Source organism: Lissotriton helveticus, chromosome 7 (genome assembly GCF_964261635.1).
Source record: "Lissotriton helveticus chromosome 7, aLisHel1.1, whole genome shotgun sequence".
Lineage (NCBI taxonomy): Eukaryota > Metazoa > Chordata > Amphibia > Caudata > Salamandridae > Lissotriton > Lissotriton helveticus.
This window is the reverse complement of record NC_136068.1, coordinates 1,769,951,073-1,769,973,499: the sequence shown is the minus strand read 5'-3', so window position 1 is coordinate 1,769,973,499 and position 22,427 is coordinate 1,769,951,073. Positions and strand designations below refer to the sequence as shown.

The window sequence follows — 22,427 nt, the reverse complement described above, 5'->3', positions numbered from 1 at the left end:
ACATTATTTTTTAGGCGGCCGGTCGTAACTGGAGGTCTGTTGCGGCTACGGCGGCCTTTATAATTTATTTGGGAACGAACACAGTTGTCCCCAAATAAATAAGAAAGGCGGCCGCAACGGACTGTGGCCCGTCCAGGCATGATAACACTGCCTTCACGTTAGATATCAGCATGGTTACCTGCTTGTTAGCAGTCCGTCATGATAAATCAATTTTGCAGATGCAGCGGCAGACCTAATAATTTTGTCCGAGGCCTGCCACCAGGCTCCCGTAGCTGAGCTGGGGCAAGGCAAGCTGAAACTGCGCAGGCGCAGGATGAAGGTTTCTGGAAAGGCGCGACACAAGGAAGAGCAAATTAAAAGTGCGCACTCCTCGCTGCCTAGAAATAAAACTGGCTGCCCATATTCTGCCCTGTCTTTGTGTTTGAGACTGAACATTATCGGCGTGAGTGAGACCCTTGCTGCTTGCATAATATTCTGAATAATTTGGAAAAGGTAGGTCTGTGTGTGTGTTTATTCCCTGATTTAAGAAAAATAGAATGATTGTGAGCGGGTGCAAGAGGGAGCCCGGGATCTTTCCTATCATTCGCTTTTTTACATTTACAATGACAAATTTAAAATGCATTACAGCTTTCATTTAAAAGAAGTAGGTGCACATTTGAGGCTGTCTTTTTAGCTTCGGCGACAGAGCGGGTTCTATGAATTAATTAATTTTTTTAGAAAAAATAAAACGTGCAGTGAAAATATGATATTATATTTTTTTATCATGCAATATAAAACCCATATGAAAACCTAGAAAATACTATTATTTGCAAACACTCCTAGCACATTGGAGTGGGGACCATAAAAGCATGCATGCCCTGTGAACTGTTTTAATTTGTAGCCCTGCTTCTACCATGTGCAGCAGCTGGGCTGGAAAGTGACATGTTCCAACTGCTCTCCTTCCATTAAGGGCAGAGATGGGATGCTGAGGTCAGAACTCATCATATTGCTGCCTCCCTAACAGTGTTTCCGTGGTTTGTGACCCAGGGACAACAGAATGTATTGGTAGTGCTTAATCAGATGTGGGGGTTGCCAGGTGAAGCCCACAACCACCAGCACTGATTTTAGGGGACCAACACTTAATTTACCTCAACAAAGTTTGAACCAGAGCCTTGGAGAGGAAAAACACAGAAGGGAGAAAGAACGAGGAAGAGAAAAACAATGACAAAGAGAGAGTAAGGAAGAAAAGTAACTTGTACAAGTGAGATGTAGAGGCAGGGAGTGTCTGGTGGTGGATTAAAGAGAGGCTTGAGGTAGAATCAAGAGTTGCAGTCTTTGTATTTAGTATCTCAACGTTCCATGACTCCGGCCGAGTTTGTCGGAGGTAAAGTTTGAGCCCTTGCACTTATTCTTTTACAAATTAAGAACTGGAGCCGGTGTGTGTTTGTAATAGACTTTCTGGCACCTAATGGGAACTAATGAGTAATGTGTATTTTCTATTTCGGTACCCTTCCTCGAAAGGTGCTAACTTGTGTATAACTAATGAGCACAAGTGAGAGGCTAATGCACCCAACATGCAAGAAAAGTGTCAGAGGAGGTGTTTTGATAAATTATCTAATTGTTTTAATCTCTAATGTAACTTGTATGAGATACGCTGTTGAAGAGCATTCTATCGCCTGGTGATTCCATGTTCCACCATTCTTTGGCTGAGGGCCAGATGGGGGCTGCTGAATGGTCCCCGGAAACAATGCAGCCCATTCCGGAAGTGCTTTTCGAGCCGGTTAATCTGATGATGGTTTAATTGGCGACATAGCCCTGTTTGAAAGGTCTTTGTGAATTGTGATGTGCTTTGCGGCTACTATAAAGCAGCTGTTCACTTCTCCGCAATTATAGCTTATTTTCGCAATATATTTTTTTTGTCGCTTTAATGCATAAGATGTTGCTGTTTTGCGAGCACGTCTTTGTGAAAAAAGCTTTGTTTCTAAGCCATACTGCTCATCGAGGGGCGGCAATCTGAGGGATAGCCCCGGGTGCCACAAGCTCTAGCTACGCTGCTGCTAATCCTTCAAGATTCTTTTTCAAACACTGGCTAAAGATAGAGGGGATTTCTTTATACCCTTGAGGAATACAACACCATGTTAACACACGATCGTCTATCGTACCCTCAAAAATATACTGACTATTTTCATGCAATGGTATGGACAAAAAGGCTTGGCACAAATCGATGACTGTGAACCATTCGGTTTCACATAGTATCTGAAATAGTATGACAGCTGGATTTGGTACCAAAGGACAACATGGGATCACAATTTCATTTACCCTGCGTAGATCCTGCACTATTCTGTACTTGCCACTAGGCTTCTGTAGTCCCAATATAGGTGAATTACAGGGACTACCCCTTATCTCCTTTAGAATGCCCTGTGCAATCATGGAATCAATCACAGGTCATATTCAAGCCATAGTTTCTGGAGTCAATTTATACTGTGGAATTTGTGGATATTCAGTATTGGGTTTTACCTGTATCTTCAAAGGTTCGACACATTTGAATAATCCAATGTCTTCACCTGTAAAGTCCCATACCTGCGGTGAAACAGAATCCCTCAAATCATGAGGTAAAACTTCTATGGTGAGAACCACAAACAGTTCTGCACATAGACTACTATTTGCCATTGTAAAATCAGCAAAAAACACAGTTGATGGACAGAATGTAGAACAATGTCATACATTCACCCCAGTACAAGGATCCGGGCCTAAAACCATCGTTTTTTTGCACTCCACACCACCCTGGGTTAGACACTGGCTATATGCAAATCAGCTCTGACCCTGTGCCTCATGGGAACAGTCCAGTCGGAACTACCAAGCCATGTTTTTTCCAGACTGGAATCAAGCATCCAAGGACCGGTTTCTGGCTATCAGCCTTCATTCAGCCTGGATAGCTTGACTCCAGTGGTGTGGAGAGCCTGGGACTCACGTCTGAGCATACCCAGCCCACTCAGGGTGAAAATTGCAAAAAACACAGTTGATGGACAGAATGTAGAACAATGTCATACATTCACCCCAGTACAAGGATCTGGCCCTAAATCCATCGTTTTTTTGCACTCCACACCACCCTGGGTTAGACACTGGCTATATGCAAATCAGCTCTGACCCTGTGCCTCATGGGAACAGTCCAGTCCGAACTACCAAGCCATGTCTTTCCCAGACCGGAATCAAGCATGCAAGGACCGGTTTCTGGCTATCAGCCTTCATTCAGCCTGGATAGCTTGACTCCAGTGGTGTGGAGAGCCTGGGACTCACGTCTGAGCATACCCAGCCCACTCGGGGTGAAAATTGCAAAAAACACAGTTGATGGACAGAATGTAGAACAATGTCATACATTCACCCCAGTACAAGGATCTGGGCCTAAATCCATCATTTGTTTGCACTCCACACCACCCTGGGTTAGACACTGGCTATATGCAAATCAGCTCTGACCCTGTGCCTCATGGGAACAGTTCAGTCCGAACTACCAAGCCATGTCTTTCCCAGACCGGAATCAAGCATCCAAGGACCGGTTTCTGGCTATCAGCCTTCATTCAGCCTGGATAGCTTGACTCCAGTGGTGTGGAGAGCCTGGGACTCACATCTGAGCATACCCAGTCCACTCGGGGTGAAAATTGCAAAAAACACAGTTGATGGACAGAATGTAGAACAATGTAATACATTCACCCCAGTACAAGGATCTGGGCCTAAATCCATCGTTTTTTTGCACTCCACACCACCCTGGGTTAGACACTGGCTATATGCAAATCAGCTCCGACCCTGTGCCTCATGGGAACAGTCCAGTCCGAACTACCAAGCCATGTCTTTCCCAGACCGGAATCAAGCATCCAGGGACCGGTTTCTGGCTATCAGCCTTCATTCAGCCTGGATAGCTTGACTCCAGTGGTGTGGAGAGCCTGGGACTCACGTCTGAGCATACCCAGCCCACTCGGGGTGAAAATTGCAAAAAACACAGTTGATGGGCAGAATGTAGAACAATGTCATACATTCACCCCAGTACAAGGATCTGGGCCTAAATCCATCGTTTTTTTGCACTCCACACCACCCTGGGTTAGACACTGGCTATATGCAAATCAGCTCTGACCCTGTGCCTCATGGGAACAGTCCAGTCCGAACTACCAAGCCATGTCTTTCCCAGACCGGAATCAAGCATCCAAGGACCGGTTTCTGGCTATCAGCCTTCATTCAGCCTGGATAGCTTGACTCCAGTGGTGTGGAGAGCCTGGGACTCACGTCTGAGCATACCCAGCCCACTCGGGGTGAAAATTGCAAAAAACACAGTTGATGGACAGAATGTAGAACAATGTCATACATTCACCCCAGTACAAGGATCTGGGCCTAAATCCATCGTTTTTTTGCACTCCACACCACCCTGGGTTAGACACTGGCTATATGCAAATCAGCTCTGACCCTGTGCCTCATGGGAACAGTCCAGTCCGAACTACCAAGCCATGTCTTTCCCAGACCGGAATCAAGCATCCAAGGACCGGTTTCTGGCTATCAGCCTTCATTCAGCCTGGATAGCTTGACTAAAATCAGCGTCATCATCATAGGGTTTCAACTCTACACCTCTCAGAGTGCATGATATTTTGCAATTTAATTTACACAAAAGGTCTCATCCCAATAGACAGACTGGGCTGGAATCACACACTATGAATTGATGTCTATTTTGAAATGGTCCTATTGTCACAGGTAATTCAGTTGTTAATGAATTAGTCATTTTCAGGTCTCGCCTACGTAGAGCGTATGCGCTGCTTAGGAATAAGACCTTTAGTCATCGGCACAGATTTGCAGGCAAAAACGTGCACGCTTTGCATTGCTTCCAACGGAAACACGTGCACGTCTGGCGATTTTCTTGTGGGAGCGAGCTTTCAAACCATGTGTTAATTACAAACATATGCTTCCTGCTCGCTCCTGTAAGAGAAACAGGCACAGTCCCCCTCCTCTCTCCCCTCCCCTTCCCCTGCTGCCAGCGCGAGGGGAGCGCGCTTCTTTTCCTTCTATTCGCCCCTTCTTTTCCCTCTTCTTCGTCCTCTTCTCCTCACCTTCCCTCTCTAACACCTATCTTCTCCTCTTACGTCTGTATCTTACACCATGCCTTCCCTCACTACACCTTCCGTTATGCTGTTCCTCCGTGTCAGTTTCCTCTTTATTTTATATGTTCACACCATTCTCCCTCCCCCTTTCATTTCTCCCACCTCAATGTATCCTGCTTTCTTCCTGCGTTCTCTTCCTCCATTATTTTTACCGCCCTCTTTTCCTCACATTCTTACCTGCTAGCCCCTGCTGTTTCAATCTCAATCATGTAAGGGTACTTTAAAGCTGCTCTTGGCAGTGAAAAGCTCAAAGTATCAAGTGATTCCACAAAAGTAAAACTAACTCTTAAATCGAATATGAGCATCACACACCACTAAACTGCTGGCACGAGCCCTGGACCAATTGTAGGATAACAGCATAAGCAACCCGTTGAGCTTAGCCTGGCGCGAACTGGAGATGTACCCGCCGGTGACCGGATACCCCCAGATTTCACCACAGCTGCAGCCTGGAGGCATGCGCCAGGGAGTTACATTTCTCTACAGCAACAGCCGAAACTGCAACTCTGTGCTCTTCCGCTAATGCACGTGCGAGGCAAATTTTTATGAAGAGTTGTGGTGGAAGATGGACTGAATCTGTGGAGTGTAGAGGAGCTGGTTAGAGTAAAGGGAGATGACGGGGATAGAGGTATTTCTTGATCCTTAATGGAATTCTATTGAGAAGGCAGAGATTTTTATATTGACTAGACTGACATGTTTCTTTAATAGTGAAGTTGCAATGCTATCTTTATATGATTAAATGGGGTGGTTATCTAACTTTATATCTTACCTTCTTTGATAGCAAGTGCAACGCACCTCGACACCCTATATTATCCAGTTATTCCTTAAGCAGGTACATGTGTGGTTGTTTTGTATAGTGGTTTCTAGGCATGTTAAACAGGCAAAACTGTACACTTCGTTGTTCTTTGCCTATGTATGTGTGCGCCGCAGGAGTTAAGGTTTGTACTTGTATTGCTAGTTTTATTTAGTAGTTTAGTCTGTTATGTAGTTGTATATTGTGTGCAGTGGTTTTTCTAGCTGTGCACCTGAGTGATTGATGTTCTACAGTTCATATGAAAGGCGTGTACATGGAAAGGTTTTCTGGGTGTTTGGCGTCATTTGAAATGTGTTGTTTTTATCCCTGTCTCCGTATGTTCTTTATACTTATCTAATCTGTTCACCTGTGTATTTTGTATTTCAGCTTGGGGGTTACGTGTTAAGTTGATTTGTGTGTACACTGTACAGTTTTAGCTTTGTTAGTATCTTAATGTTCGTGATTGTATACGAGCTACAGTTTTCATCTTCCCAGCCTCTGGATGGATTGTGTGGAGCGAACTGCGGACGATGGCGGAGGTGGCTTGTGATGGGGACTAGGACTTTTCGCGTTATTAGAAACGTATCTGCATTCTAAAGAGACACCGTATTATGGTGACGTATGTGACATACAAAGTGCACATACAAAGTGCAAAAACCATTTAAAAATGTGACGTCCCCTCCACACCTTGAACGAAGAATAAGCCAAATTTAGAGATTGCGATAAGTCGTTCCCTGCCTCGTCCTGCCCTTGTGTATACCTTACAGCATACAGCTGCTTTAACCACTTTAATAAAAGAAATATGAATCTGGTCCCGTAGACTTCTGCAAATCTTCAGATCGTGTTACAGTGTGTCGAAATCCAGGAGGAGCACTTCCACATGTACCCACGTTTCTGAGAAAGATTCGCATCCCAGGTTTAGAGATCCTATACCGCACTGTCTCTCACTGGTCCTGATGAAGGTGGTCCTGACTACTGTTTTTCCACCGAAACGCGTCGACCATTCTCCTTCCTTCCATATCTAATGACTTTGGTCACCAACTGGACAACAGATTGAACGCTATAGGATACTTTTTGGTTGTTTTTGTGATGGGATGGATGTTTAGGAAGTATGTATGTGTTGTGTGTGTGGCTCTTTACCTGGTTGTGCACATTTAATTGATTCTGTGTTTTATATGAATTTGAATAACTAAGGACACATATTTATAGCTCGACTGTGTTGAAAAAAATTCCTCTTGGAGTTTCTTTGAATAATGTATATATTTTTATAATTGTTGTATCTGAAAAATATGATATAAAAGGAAAAAAATGCTTTTTTATAGAAAATGAAATAAAATGAGAAAAAAATCACATTTTGCGTACACATTGTTGGTGTATGCCCTGTGTTTGAGAGGTAACTCCCATGATAAAAGTATTTATAGGTCAAAAGGGAGCTGTTTCAGTTGTCTTGAAACAGGCATAACTGTACACTTCGTTGTTCTTTGCCTATATATGTGTGCGCCGCTGGAGTTAAGGTTTGTACTTGTATTGCTAGTTTTATTTAGTAGTTTAGTCTGTTATGTAGTTGTATATTGTGTGCAGTGGTTTTTCTAGCTGTGCACCTGAGTGATTGATGTTCTACAGTTCATATGAAAGGCATGTACATGGAAAGGTTTTCTGGGTGTTTGGCGTCATTTGAATTGTGTTGTTTTTATCCCTGTCTCCGTATGTTCTTTACACTTATCTAATCTGTTCACCTGTGTATTTTGTATTTCAAATTGGGGGTTACGTGTTAAGTTGATTTGTGTGTACACTGTACAGTTTTAGCTTTGTTAGTATCTTAATGTGTGTGATTGTATACGAGCTACAGTTTTCATCTTCCCAGCCTCTGGATGGATTCAGTATCCTCACAAGAGTTGCTCGTCTTTAGTGATGGAACACCAGTCTAGCGAACAAACATGGACAAGGTAAGAATAGAATGCAACATTTGATGGCTGAATGTTTGTAATCCATTTACATGTTAGCCGTGTGCATATCCAAGAACTTTCTATGCCCTTATCCTTAATGATTTGGTTGGGGCATCTACTTGCCCCTAACGAACCGCACAGCAAAATTTCACCTCTTTGGCCAACTAATTCATTATTTCCTCCATTTTAATCCATATCATAAACATCTGTTCCATTCTTTTTATTCCTCTGATTTCATCCAATGTGTGCTTAAATCCACACATGGGATATTATGCCATTTTCCAGGTTTCTCATGTTGAAGCTGTGTCCATCTGGACCTCTTGCTAAAACACGACAAATGCAGAAGTTTGTCAAAAGCAGTGTTTATTTATTAAATGACCCAATGCATTTTGGGCATCAAGCGCCCTTCATCAGGGGCCACTATAAATAACAATAAAAACAAACAACTGTTATCATAATACCATTACGCAACATCTTACTTAATCAACATCAATCGGTATATACGTGTATGCCCTTAGCTTTACACATTTATAACGGGGGCAGTGGCAAATGAGTTGCATGGAGTAAATATATGTTGAATAGTAAATGGTTTCATTGCTATTATTAAATCTCTAATTTGTGCCTTTAATCCTGTGGTTTGCTTTTCCTCTAAATCCTGATCACTGTAATTCAGTCTGCAACTCCCCTGCATCAACTTTGTTTTTGCCAAATCCACCTCATACCGTCTTGTTAGTTGTACCAATGCCTAATGAGCGCGCTTTGCCTTCTTTATGACATCCTTAGCTCTACATACATAGCAACTCACTGGGATCATATGTCCCAGTGAGTTGCTATGGCAGATTCCCTTCTAGTACTTCCTCTATCTCGATTTTTAACCTGACCACATCTAACAATGGTGCTTTTATCGCCATCTGTATCATTTTCTGACTCTGCTCACTTCCAGAATCTTCCCTGCCGCAATTTTGCGACCTTATTGGACTTACACCTTCCTCCATTCTCATCACTGGACGACTTTCTCTTTCACAACTTCGACTTCTCCAATGGTTACCCTCACACAACTCTTGTGGTGGAAATGTTACTCTAGGTGCCTCTTGTCTCATATCCCGCTCCTCTCTCGGTAACATTGATTCCCTTACTGACTGAACCCACATTCTGATGTCTGACTCAAATTTACAAAAGCTCCTGTACGTCTTCGTTCTAACCCACTGTCAATTCTTGCAGTAGCTGGTAATGGGGTACTGGTTTCCTCCGGCCCCTGAACCATACCTGTTCCATTCATGGTAAGACTACCTCCCGTCATTGTTTCTTCTCGTTCTCTCATCTGCTGTGGTTGTCGTTCATCTGCCTTTTTGTTAGAATTATAATTCAAAACCACAGGCCCAACTGCAATGGGTACTGTTAGAGAGTCTGGCAACTGTCTAGCACTTGCACTTCTATTATGTTGTGTGTCTTGGTATGCCTTGGTTGCCCTTCTTTTCCTTCCCTGCGTCGCTTCTGTTTTCTTTGCCGTTGCTGCTCTCACCCATGCATCTAAAGCTTCAAACTGCACTGGTCTAGGCGGAGGCTTCAGAGCCTTCATCACTCCCCTGAGTTGATACAATACCTCCATCCTAAGTGACACAAAACAAGGAAAAGCCAAGTCTCCCTCTTTCTCTGTAATCTTGTGCCAATTTTGTAACCACACTATCGTATGGAGTCCTACATTAGTTGCCATATAAGGTGCCGAGGTTTCTTCTGGTGGAGCTTCTTCCTCCACCCGACTTACCACTCCTGTATCACCTCTATACATATCGCGCAATACTTTAAAACATCTCATTGTAAAAGCGGCTTATTGCAATCTAAAATTTGATGTTATCACTATGGATAAACTTCAACCAATCCCAGAGTGGCTCTTTCTGATGTCACAACTCCCTCCTTGCAGCGGCTCACCCTCCTTTAAAAAATTTCTTTGCACACTCTCGCTCACACATACATACACAAGTAACTGTATAACCAAAGTTATTAACCAAGTAGCTGCTTCCTACTACAACCTCAATAACTAAACAAGTAATTGTCCGTCCGCTAAAAGATGGATAGAACACTCTTACGAGAACATCCGCTGTGACCTCCGACCTGCATTAGTCACCCAATCGCTGTAGTCTAACCCCCGGTACCTGAAGCTTTCCACCGCGACACTATTCTCAGTCACACAAAGTTCCTTACAACAAGTGGATCGCCGACAGCCCTTCACCACACCCACAATACAACTGCACAATTACATATACAACTATCCCGGGATCTTGGACTTCTCTTGAGTCCACTCACCAAACTTCCTGATCGGCACGTGTCCAGACCAGTAAACTGATTGACCCACAATCACTCAACATGCATTCTTACTTCGCAAGACAACACACAAACAAAACGTCACCGCAATCTAACACACAACACAGTTTCATACTCACTCTACTACTGCCTACGATGCACCGTCAGCATCCGCCAAACTCCATAGATCGCAGTTTCTCCGCCGTCTTCTATGCCAAGTCCAGAGCCAAAATTCTCTCTACTTCTACTCCAAGGGCCAGATGCATCAAGCATCCATTTTGAGATTCCTTATTAGCGAAAAATAAGGAATCGCTAATAAGGAATAGCAAAATGGAATGCATCAAGCAATCACTACACAAATAGCGATTCCTTAGAATTCCTTAATTGCGACTCACAAATTGCGAGTCGCAATTAATGAATACCTCCCCATTCATTCCTATGGGCCAGGAGGCCCATAGGAATGAATGGGAAGACAATCTCAATTTGCGAATCGCAATTAGCGATTCGCAAATTGAGATTGCGAGTTCAAGGGTGCAGGGGTGTCCAAAGGACACCCTGTTGCACCCCTGATTTTGATCTGTGCACATATGTTGCGCACACACCCTTAGGGCATGTGTGTGCGCAACATGAAACTTTGAAATATGCACAAAAGTGCATTTTTCAAAGTTTTTGCAAATTACCATGAAGTTGTACTTTGTGGTAATTTGCGTGCCCTATTAGCGAATTCGCTATTTTTGAAACTTTCATGCATTGCATTTAAGGAATCTCAATTTGAGATTCCTTAAATGCAAACAATCGAAATTTAGCGAATTCTCTATTTGCGATTTTTGCTTTTGGGATGATGCATCCCAAATGCAAAAATACCGCTCGCAAAGGGCCAGATTCTCAGAAACTGGCCCTTTGCGAGCGGATTTGAGCTTGATGCATCTGGCCCCAAATCCCTCATTTCCCCTCAATTTAGAGACAAACCATCCTCTGCTACTATTTGGTTACGCCCCACTTGGGCATTGTCTTACTATCCAAGTTCAGTTATGATGGTCTTTTATTTGCTTGCTACAATTTGTCGAGGGGAAGAAACACATCAAGATAATACTTACAAAGTAGTCATGCTGTAAAGACCACAAACTCCGAATTCTCTTTATGGATTTTAATATAAAGCCAAAAACAATTGGATATAGACACACCACAAAATCAGTGAGTATAAGTACAGGAAAATCAATACTGAGCCAAATCTGCACATTTAATTGATTCGGCATAAGAGACACAAAACTATAAACTCCAAGATTAATACACAACTCAAAATAGAGGCTGAGTCCAAATCCCTTTTCATTAGGAAAGAAAGCATGAAATATATTTCCCTACACTACTCTCATAAATGCTGATTCTAGTTGGCTCCCCTATCTCAGTACTTAAAGGTGTCAGCACGTGTAGTCTTCCTTAGAAGTACTCACGTCAAATGGGTCAAATAGCTTAAGGCTATGGAGCTCGTTCTTAAGGTGCTCTCTCTCCTCCAAAAATCTAGAAGTCTGATTTTCTGTCCCTGCGCACAATACAACAAGGATAAATTCAGCCCCCCTCCCAAATGTATCATGTGACAATGATTTCACTTTAGTTCTCCTGTAACTTTCCACAATTTCTTTAATTAATTCTTCTCTGTTCCTTTGTGACCTTGGAGTGTAGATAGGCCAGGCACAGATGATATCTTCCCTTCTTGCTTCTCAGATGTTCAAAGGCAATCCAGTTATCTCCCTAAAACTAAAAATAATGAGAAGGCCTTTCTTTTACCTAGAATGGGATGAAAACATACTGTTGTGGCACATTCAAAGATACATTTATTTATTTATTTCAGTAGCTGAGGAATCAAAACAGTAAACAGATTCCTACTTTGGACCTAGAGTGCAGGCAACTTTAACACATACGAGTACATTAATATGAATATAAGGTCTCCTTACACAGATGCACATAGACATACTGATGCCTTCTATTACATGTAACTTCTGTATAGCGTGCACATTACATTGCTTGATTAACGTGTAGAATAAATGCATTACAAACAGAAAACAGAATGATACTATAGCATATGCAGATGCGTTAAATCACGAGTATAGTGCACCCCTACAATTAGAGTGATATATGCGCTCTATCAGAACTGTTGCAATTGTTTCTTGCTAAAACGAGAATTTGCAATTCCTGTATTGAGGAAGAATTAACCTCATGTCCCTACAACGTTTCCTTATACATATGGGCTTGTGTCGTCTACTTAGATCACGGTCCATTATGCTAGTGCTTGACTCTGAGGCAATCCTAAGGATAACTGTATTAGACATAGCCTGTCTTGTCAAACATCTGACAATTATAATCAACTGGCAATATCTGCGTCTGAGGTATTCTAGTGTTCAAAATAATTCTGTGACTGTTGGATGGCTCTTAAACTATCAGGAGCTACAGAGGAAAATCACCAGGCCATCCTCCTCTCACAAATTATTCATACAAAAAAGGCCTGACTACAAGAGAGTATCTCCAATATAACTCTTTGAGACTGCATCAGACATGGGAATATCATTTGAACCCCACTATTTGGCACCTTGTCCACTTGTTCTCAGTCCCAGTACTCTCAATCTAATAAAATCTTAATAAAACCTTTAAAAACACCCAAACCACTGTTAGTCAAAGTGTCCAACCACACAAATCCTTTCCCCCAACATATGAGTAAAGAATATTTCACAAAAATAAGTGAGAGAGAAAGAGGGCACCTCACGTATGCAACACCAGGGACGCTACCAGGTTCTCGCTAGTATGCTCATGTATATCATCATTGGTTGCCCACTCATAGAAAGAAAGAAAAATAGTGTCTAGTACAAAGAGAGAAGAACAGAAACAGTAAAGTAAAGTAACTGCCCCAAACCGTAACCCCGTGATATGCAAACAACGGCGTGTTCAATGCAATTAAAATTAAAATCGAGTAAGACTCACTTACAACGTACCCTCTTCATTCTGGAATGGGAGCTTACTCACATTAAAAGCACAGCATGCTGCTAACCTTTCCAGGATGGCCAACATGTTTCATTGCCAATTATGTATGTTTTGGCAAATTCGTCGGGGCGAGGGGCTCGATCACTCTCCCCTCTAGACAAAGCTTTATATAGTACGGATTGGCTGGTAAAACACAATAGACAGAAAGAAAACCAGCGGTTCATTCTTACTCACACATGATCAACCAGATAAAAATTGGTAAACATAACCAAATGTTCAAAGTTCTTCAATTAATTATAATTACTCGGTGTCAGCAGAGGGCTTTCATACCAGCCAACACCATACCAAAAGGGGTGTGTTCATCACTCATTACGCCCTTGTATTGTAAAGCACTATTGTTACTTATTGTAACACCTGTGGAAATAATAGCAAATAATTCACATAAGTACTGCACTCAGTGTGTGAATCTCAGTTTCATATACTTTTTCTCAGACTGTCTCGTTTTTATCATCTCCCCGATATCACATTCATCTAAGGGCACCACTCAGTCATTCCAACCTTTCAGTACTGATCATCCGTGTGCCAGACTTACTGATTACAAACCAATGTGGGCTGTGTCTCTCATTGACCTATTTACACCGACCACTGCCCCCATATATCGGCTCATCCATGCACACACGGTACTCAATAAAGTTACCATTATTCAAACCCCATTGCCTTTTTGAAACCGCAAATACTATACCAGCGCGGCACCATCACAAGGACGGCAGCCAACGAGGTATGATTTCACCCTCCTACCGCACCTGCTTGATTCCCGAGCTCTGTCTCGACCCAGCCCCTCAGCGCACCGGAAACCCTGGGGCTATCTACCCTGCGGCTGCTCTCCACGCCCAGTCCGGGTGGGTCACATGACCGCAACTGTTGTAAGACGGCTAAAGGATCCCCTCACAATGACGGCAATCTTAGCACATATAAAACGTTCCGAATCTCAAAAGACCAATGCATTTCCCCTCATTATTTCGACCATTTAGATCTTTTCAGTCATAATCAAAAAATGAAAAGGTTTCTCATTTTGGTAATGCTAGTAAAATTTAAGAAATTCAATCACAAATGACGTGCCCTTGATACCGCAAGTATATAGAAGGTTGATTCCTTAACCACATACCATGGCACCACATTTATATAGCGCCGTGGGTAATATGAGTTATCTTCATCAATATCAGTATTCTTATGTTACCCAGTTAGTATTGAGTGACACATCTCTTGTGCTAATACCCAGAGATGTATAACTTTATTGTTCTCTACGCCAGGCACAACTGCATTCTAATTATCAACTGCTCTATGCAATGTGTGTTCCTCAATACCAATATTCTTACATGCCTCATCTCTTGGGCACCTAGTCCAGTTGTCAGTCAATTTACACAGTAAACTGTGTCTGACAAATAACATCTTTGGCTCATTCTTTGATGTTCAGTAGTGCAAGTATATATCCCAACTCATTCACTATATTACTCATCATGTCAGGTACAGCCTGAATGTGAACCAGCTGCACCATATACACATAGTACCAACCCATGTTCAATGTACTCGTGAAACATAATGTGCACCTATCTACTGACTTTATTCCATTTAATATGATCATTCAATCCTGTCTGATCTACGTTCTCTGAAAAAATCCAACGGGCTTCCTTATTCGCCAGTACTCTGTCAATGCTGCTACTATCAGCCATGACTCTCTCCAGCACAACCCACTTTATTGAACGAAGATAATGTTTGTATTTGTTAAAATGTTGTACCAGACGAGTGGTGAGCTTGCCTGACTTGATGGTACTCAGGTGCTCTTGAATCCGCACATTCACTTTCCTGCTTGTAAGCCCAATATGTTGTAGACCGTATTGGCATGTCATACTGTATATGACATTAACTGTATTACAGTTTGAAAACTTAGTCAAATGCCACAATTTTCCATTGCATAGTTGCACAGTGTTGTCCTGAACACCCCCACACGGGTAGTGACCAGCTGGCATCGCAGTGACCCTTTGTTTCTGTGCTTGTCGTGTGTGCACAAGTTTATCTTTCAAATTGGTCGCATGTCTGAATGCAAAGCGAGGGTGCAGCATTTTAAAATCAGCAGTGGACAACAATGACCAATGTCTCCTCATCACATGTCTTATTTTAGAGGCCAGAGGATCAAACGTCATAACCACTGGTAGGCAGTCCGTAGCTTCTCTAGCATTCCTTTCCAATAAAGCCTCCCGAAGCGTGTTACGTGCTCTCTTATGAGCCCTGTTATTTATCTTCTTAGGGTAGGCTCTTTGCACCAATTTCCCTGCTAGATCTTTTGCTTGCTCAGAAAAGGCCTCAACAGTGGTGCAATTACGTCTGTACGTCACAAATTGGCCTACGGGCAAATTATCCCGTAAGGCCCTCGGATGGTACGATTAGTAGTGGAGTAATGAATTCCTATCGCTACCTTTCTGGTGGACCATCGTGCACAATTTATTCTCTTGTACAGTAATAACAAGTATACAGCATGTTCATTGCTTTTAGTCCACATAAACCGCAGACAGGTGTCACAGCTGTTCAACCAATCCAGAAAATCCAACAGGACACTCTCTTCCCCTGTCCAAATGCACAAGATATCATCAACATACCTCTCCCAGAAACCAATATGTCTCTGAAAGAGGTTTGACAGATGGTAGAGGAAGTGTTCCTCAAACTGGCCTACATAAATGCAGGCCACACTGGGCGCAAAAGTTGCACCCATTGAAGTTCCGGATACTTGCAAGTATACATCCTCCTTGTACCTAAAATAGTTACATGTCAGGGCCAGTTCTATGCACTGAAGGTGGAACGACTGGGGGGTATCATAGAACCACTCCTGCTCCACCAGGGCTCTCGCTGCTGCCACCAGTGTAGCTTCCTGTGGGATACTAGTATACGGACTGCCTAATAGTGGTTATGACGTTTGATCCCCAGGCCTCTAAAATAAGACATATGATGAGAAGACATTGGTCATTGTTGTCCACTTCTGATTTTAAAATGTCGCAACCTCGCTTTGCATTCAGACTTACGACCAATTTGAAAGATAAACTTGTGCACACACGACAAGAACAGAAACAAAGGGTCACCACGATGCCAGATGGTCACTACCCGTGTGGGGGGTGTCTGGTGTGTGAGTTGACAGAAATAACCAACACGCAATGGAAAATTGTGGCATTTGACAAAGTTTTCCAACTGTAAAACAGTTAATGTCATATATAGATTGACATGCCAATGCGGGCTACAATATATTGGGCTTACGAGCAGGAAAGTGAAGGTGCGGATTCAAGAGCACCTGAGTACCATCAAGGCAGGCAAGCTCACCACTCGTCTGGTACAACATTTTAACAAATACAAACATGATCTTCGTGCAATGAAGTGGGTTGTGCTGGAGAGAGTTATGGCTCATAGCATCAGCATTGACAGAGTACTGGCGAATAAGGAAGCCCATAGGATTTTTTCAGAGAACGTAGATCAGACAAGATTGAATAATCATATTGAATGGAATAAAGTCAGTAGATAGGTGCACATTATGTTTCACGACTACACTGAACATGTGTTGGTACTATGTGTATATGGTGCAGCTGGTTAACATTCAGGCTGTACCTGACTTGATGCGTAATATAGTGAATGAGTTGGGATATACACTTGCACTACTGAACATCAAAGAATGAGCCAAAGATGTTATTTGTCAGACATAGTTTACTGTGTAAATTTGACTGACAATTGGACTAGGTGCCCAAGAGAAGAGGCACGTAAGAATATTGGTATTGAGGAACACAAACTGCATAGAGCAGTGGATAATTAGAATGCAGTTGTGCCTGGCGTTGAGAACAATAAAGTTATACATCTCTGGGAATACGCACAAGAGATGTGTGACTCAGGACGAACTGGGTAACATAAGAATACTGATATTGATGAAGATAACTCACATTACGCACGGCGCTACATAAATGTGGTGCCATGGTATGTGGTTAAGGAATCAACCATCTATATACTTGCGGTATCAAGGGCACGTCATTTGTGATTGATTTTTTAAAATTTTAATAGCATTACCAAAATGAGGAACCTTTTCATTTTTTGATTATCACTGACAAGATCTAAATGGTCAAAATAATGAGGGGAAATGCATTGGTCTATTGAAATTCAGAATGTTTTTTATGTTCTAAGATGGCTTCCATTGTGAGGGGATCCTTTAGCCGTCTTACAACAGTTGCGGTCATGTGACCCACCCGGACTGACTGGGCATGGAGAGCAGCCGCAGGGTAGATAGCCCCATGGTTTCCGGTGCGCTGAGGGGCTGGGTCGAGACAGAGCTCGGGAATCAAGCAGGTGCGGTAGGAGGGTGAAATCGTACCGCGTTGGCTGCCGTCCTTGTGATGGTGCCGCGCTGGTATAGGATTTGCGGTTTCAAAAAGGCAATGGGGTTTGAATAATAGTAACTTTATTGAGTACCGTATGTGCATGGATGAGCCGATATATGGGGGCAGTGGTCGGTGTAAATAGGTCAATGAGAGACACAGTCCTCATTGGTTTGTAATCAGTAAGTCCGGCACACGAATGATCAGTACTGAAAGGTTGGAGTGACTGAGTAGTGCCCTTAGATGAGTGTGACATCGGGGAGACAATAAAAATGAGACAGTCTGAGAAAAAGTATATGAGACTGAGATGCACACACTGAGTGCAGTACTTATGTGAAGTCTTTGCTATTATTTCCACAGGTGTTACAATAAGCAACAGTAGTGCTTTACAATACAAGGGGGTAATGAGTGATGAACACACCCCTTTTGGTATGGTGTAGGCTGGTATGAAAGCCCTCTGCCGACACCGGGTAATTATAATTAGTTGAAGAACTATGAACATTTGGTTATGTTTACCAATTTTTATCTGGTTGATCATGTGTGAGTAAGAATGAACCGCTGGTTTTCTTTCTGTCTGTTGTGTTTTACCAGCCAATCCGTACTATATAAAGCTGTGTCTAGAGAGGAGAGTGATCGAACTCCTGACGAATTTGCCAAATCATACGTAGTTGGCAATGAAACATGTTGGCCTTCCTGGAAAAGGTTAGCAACATGCTGTGCTTTTAATGCGAGTAAGCTCACATTCCAGAATAAAGAGGGTACGTTGTAAGTGAGTCTTAACTCGATTTTAATTTTAATTGCATTGAACACGCCGTTTTTTGTATATCACGGGGTTCCGGTTTGGGGCAGTTACTTTACTTTACTGTTTCTGTTCTTCTCTCTTTGTACTAGACACTATTTTTCTTTCTTTCTGTGAGCGGGCAACCGATGATGATATACGTGGGCATACGCGAGAACCGGCTGGTAGCCTCCCTGGTGTTGCATACATGAGGTGCCCTCTCACTCTCTCACTTATTTTTGTGAAATATTCTTTACTCATATGTTATGGGAAAGGTTTTGTGTAGTTGGACACTTTGACTAACAGTGGTTCGGGTGTTTTGTAAGGCTTTTTTAAGCCATTATTAGATTGAGAGAACTAGGACTGCGAAAAAGTGGACAAGGGTTCAAATTATATTCCCAAGTCTGATGCAGTCTCCAAGAGTTATATTGGAGATACTCTCTTGTAGTCAGGCCTTTTTTGTATGAATAATACTGTTGTATGGCTAACAGATGAATATTCTGCCTCTGTTCATCTGCTCTATTTGGCCCTCCTCTATTTACTCTTTCCCTCGTTGTCTGAATGTTTTTAGGACTATTTCGCCTCCAGTGGTTAGTACTCACCATAATTATAACAACTTCATTTAGGTTGGAAGCAGCCTTGTAGTTAGTGTTCTGTCCGAGGAAGGAACTAACATTGTCTTCTGTTGTCTGCCTCTCCCTCTGCCTCTGCTACATGCATACCCCTTCCCTCTGACATGTGCGTAGGCCTATTGCCTTAGTAGCCTTATTTTAGCTCTATGTATTCCTGAATTCTATTTATATTATTATATTTTGCAATGTATTCCTTATTTCCCTGGGCATCCACCTGTCTCCTCCTTCTGGAGTACTCTTCACTTGAATGCAATGCATCCCATGTGAACAACCAGTTCTTCTTCCCTATCTACTCACTTGACCTCATGCATTTTCTAAATAATAGAGATTCTTTTCTCTCTGATGTCCCATTAATGGTGAATTGCCCTGTTAAATCTTTGGCAGTGAGGCTGACCTCCTCCTGGAAGTACAGTTCTGTTTCACAAATCCTTTTTTCCCCTCATAACATACCATCACAGTGAGCCCATAGGTGGTATTTGGCTAAGACAGTTCTAGCATCCTAGACTCTCTACATTATTTAATTATTTAAGAAAAATATATTATTTTTCTTTTATATCTATGTTGAAATGCGATTGTAATCTAAAAAATTACATACTTTTATACTGCAGTTTTATTCTACTTTGTCCCTCCTTGGGCCAAGGACAGCCATCGGTGTATCCTTGCACCATTCCTTGTAATGTTCTTCTATTCCTTTTAACCCCAACAGCTATATATTCCTTATGTATTCACGGGGGGTGCCAATTCTAAGAAAAATTCTATATTGTTGCCCAGTCTTGGTCAAATCTGTGAAGGTTATACCTCCAATATAAAACTGGGTAATACTTCAACCTAGGTGTTCCAGTGTCCAGCACTGGGTAATCCACAATATGCATTATGTCTTCAATCTTCCAGTCTAAAACGGGTAATGCCTCGTCTCATATTTTCTAAAATATGAGGAATCCTCAAAAAACAAAACATTTAATCTTCTAGTCTAACCTATGTAATGCCTCCTCTCATATTTTTATAGAGAATGATGAATTCACAAAATACACAACATTTTATCATCTGGCTAACCCAGGTTATTCCTCATTTCATATTTTCCCAGAATATGAGGAATCCACAAAATATAAAATCATCACTGTCCTGTGTTATATTTTTCTGTTGATAAAAACATGTGCCACATAATCAAAGCGGTTCGTAGTCAATGTCAGTTTCACCTATATGACTGGACAACCTCAGGAAGACCCCCGTATAAACAGACAGACTTTAGTCAAACACGTTTTCTGCTTACCTTGATTTATGTGCACTTCTATTCAATCGGGGCAGTCTTTATTACTTTGGGTACAGTTAACTGGACTTGACTCCTATCTGGCTCGCAATATGTTAACAAGGAAAGAAAAAAATTAAAGACACAGGTGGTTGGCAAAAGAAAATAGGTTTACGTAGAATAGGCCAGGAGACAGCCAGGCACCGAGGGCTGAAGACTGTGTCAATTTGCTACATGCAGGCAGCTTCTTATATCATCACAAATTATGCTGACTTCATGCATATCATCTTAAAAAGCAATAACACGTCACGAATAATACGAGTTAATGATATATTTCCTTGTAAATACCACACCTTAAACGCATGTCCTCGGTTTCCCTGATCTAAATCCTAAAGAGCTTTGATGAAACATTGTTCTTTAACTTCTCCTTCCTGAGTGTGTGTTTGTTCTGCTGTTCTCAGGGTTTCTTATCTTGTTTTCTATATTATTTAATAAAACTACCGTTGACCACATATTTTCTGAACCACGTCTCTGCTAATAACGGGAATGGAGTATTTACTTGTGCACTGTGACTGTAAATGTTTTCAAAGGTTTGTTAATCAAGTCTTCCTATGTTACTGAACTTGCTGATCTTGTTTTTTACTCTCTTCTGAACCCTTACCTTTACTCTTTCCTTGTGTAACCTGGGTCTGTATTGTTCTTTGATTACATAGAGTTTTACAGTGTTTTCTGCTGACAGCAGTGGTGTTTTTTGTCTGTCTGAGGTTTCCTCGCATTTTATATTTTCTTTAGCATCAGTTGCAACTTTTGTGCTGTACGTTTTATTTTATTGTATGTTCCTTTATTATCCATGTTTTAAAAAAATATATCTTTATTGGTCTTTTTCATGTTATTCCATTTCCTTACAATACATGACAAAGCAAAGATGGGGAAGAATGCAATATAGACATCAGCACGCAATCTTCAGCAGAACAACATTAGAGTAATTAGCTGCTTCTACTGCCGGAGCACAATGTCACATGCACAATCTCATATTAGCTTATTTCTAATAGACAGTTTCTCATACATTGTTGCGCTAGCCTGCCCACCACATATCTCAACAGCCTCCAAATATCTATGCTGAGGGGTGCTGCTAACTGCACGGGCCAACCTTATTCGCAGTATTTACGTCCTTTGTGTCCAATTAAGCACAGCGTTATTAGGCGCTGGAGATCCATACATGTGGCCTGCTCAATATTACAGCAGAGCGAACTTTGCCGAAGAGGAAAAGTGGTGATAAATGATAATAACAACAGACCTATCAATTAAGCATATTTTATCTAAATTAACGTACTGAACAACCAAACTAAAGAGCTGCTATGTGAAAAAGAATATATTAACCATTGCTGTACTGAGTGCGGGACCGGTTATGGCATGAAGAACTACATGGAGACTCATTGGGACTCAACTCGGGCTCACGTGAATGTAGGAGACTAATGTTGCAGCGCTAAACGTCGGGTCAAGAAAGAGCAGGACCCCCAGTATATCCAACTGCCCCAAAGAGGTATCGTCCAGTGTACTGGAACAAATGTGCACCGCCATCTCTCTCCCCGTCAGCCGGGAACTTCTAGTAGTATATCATGAAGCCACTTTCTAAGTGTCACTGCCCTCCCCACCTACTTCATTACTGAAGGCCGCAAGCATGGCGTTCCATTGTTGCACTATGTGGTACTTGCGGAGCCCCGCCGTCTCCTCCCTGTGCAACGCCGTACTCTCTGCCTGTGCCCATATCTTGAGCGAGCTCTTCCAGCTGTTTATGTCTGGGGGATCAGCCTGTTTCCACCGTTTTGTAACTAAGCGCTTGGCAGTTATTAAACCCAGGTTTCTGAATCTCGATGTGACGCTATTTTTCTTAGATCCCATGTGGGCGGAAAGGAGGTGTTGATGCAATGCGTTAGGGCTGCAGCGACCTCCCTCCAATAACCGCGAAGGGAGGTGCAAGACCAAATCATGTGGAGCAGGTCCGCGTCAGGCTGCCGACAGCGTGGGCATTCTGCCGTGGTTGTGTAGAAATATCTATTCATTTTGTCTGGAGATAAATACGCCCTATGTATTATATATGTTTGTATTAATTTGAACCTGGAATTCCTGGGTAAATAGGTTTCCTTTATTATCTATGGTTTATCAACTGTTGTATATAAAGGAGTTTGTTCTGCAGTTATACTTTAATGTAATTTCTTAAGCTAAGTTATCTGTAAATAT

General features: G+C 42.2%; 1 long non-coding RNA gene across 1 annotated transcript in view; it reads left to right on the top strand.

Moving 5' to 3' along the window:
* The first annotated feature begins 338 nt into the window (after positions 1 to 338).
* Positions 339 to 22,427, top strand: part of LOC144767700 (uncharacterized) — a 553,639-nt gene continuing 531,550 nt past the window's right edge. The window contains exon 1 of the long non-coding RNA XR_013598312.1: positions 339 to 492. This is a non-coding gene — a long non-coding RNA (uncharacterized LOC144767700). The remainder of the gene's footprint in view (positions 493 to 22,427) is intronic.